This window comes from Panthera onca, chromosome D4 (genome assembly GCF_046562875.1).
Source record: "Panthera onca isolate mPanOnc1 chromosome D4, mPanOnc1 haplotype 2, whole genome shotgun sequence".
Classification (NCBI taxonomy): domain Eukaryota; kingdom Metazoa; phylum Chordata; class Mammalia; order Carnivora; family Felidae; genus Panthera; species Panthera onca.
This window is the reverse complement of record NC_138351.1, coordinates 78,858,804-78,859,768: the sequence shown is the minus strand read 5'-3', so window position 1 is coordinate 78,859,768 and position 965 is coordinate 78,858,804. Positions and strand designations below refer to the sequence as shown.

At 35.4% G+C, this 965-nt stretch overlaps 1 non-coding gene across 1 annotated transcript; it reads right to left on the bottom strand.

Moving 5' to 3' along the window:
- Window positions 1–654: 654 nt before the first annotated feature.
- LOC132664008 (U6 spliceosomal RNA) lies at window positions 655–761 on the bottom strand. Its single transcript, XR_009603380.1, has one exon. It is a non-coding gene; the product is annotated as a U6 spliceosomal RNA (small nuclear RNA).
- Between the last annotated feature and the right edge of the window lie 204 nt (window positions 762–965).

Sequence of the window (965 nt, the reverse complement as noted above, 5' to 3'; positions counted from 1 at the left end):
ATTTAAATCTGGCATTGAAAGGTAGATGTGATAAAAAGATAAATGCATATGCAGATGTGGGGGGCCTCGATTTTTTAAAAAAACTTACTGTATACTGTGTACACATGTGACATCATTTAATACATTACAACATTTAATATCTACAAAGGCTTGTGTTGTTAAAGTGAGGATAATTTTTAGAGGATTTTACCATTTACTAGTCACTTAGTTAGGTACTATATACATATTACTTGTTTAATCACTATTACATCATTTTTCCAAGTGAAGTGCTAGTTTTCTGTTTTTACCCCCAAAATTCTTATGTTTGTATGGCATGGGGATATATTTGAGGACACAGAGAGAGAGAGAAGAAGGAAGAGAGGGAAGGAGGAAGACAGAAGAAAGGAAGGAAGGAAGGAAGGAAGGAAGGAAGGAAGGCAGGGAGGGAGCGAGGAAAGAAGAAAAGAGGTTTGTGGAAGTAAAAATTAAAAAATTAAATGAAGAGTACAGGCTACTGAAAACATGAGTTTAGTTTGAGTAGAGGATAAACACTCAGTTGTTTTTCATGGTTGTTGTTTGTTAATATAATTGGGGAGTAATAAGGAAGTGGTGCTTATAGATTTCAATGATGCTTTTTTCCTTTATAAAGACCGCTGAATGAATGAATGAATGAATGAACATATGCAACAGTTCATGAGTTTGCATATCATTGTTGCGTAGGGCCCATGCTAATCTTCTCTGTATCTTTCCAAATTTAGTATATGTGCTGCCAAAGCGAGCACAAGACCGCTGAATTTAAACATTGGAATATATGTTCATACAGTAGCTTTAAATTTCCTAAGCAGTTGTACATTTCCTTACTACGTTTTATAAATGCTTTTCATTTGTTTTTGTTGTTTGTTTTCTGTCCATAGGAAGAAGGGACTTTCCCAACCCCTCAGGACTTGGGCCTCGTGAATTTCTGTCTCAAGTTTCCAAACACTCGA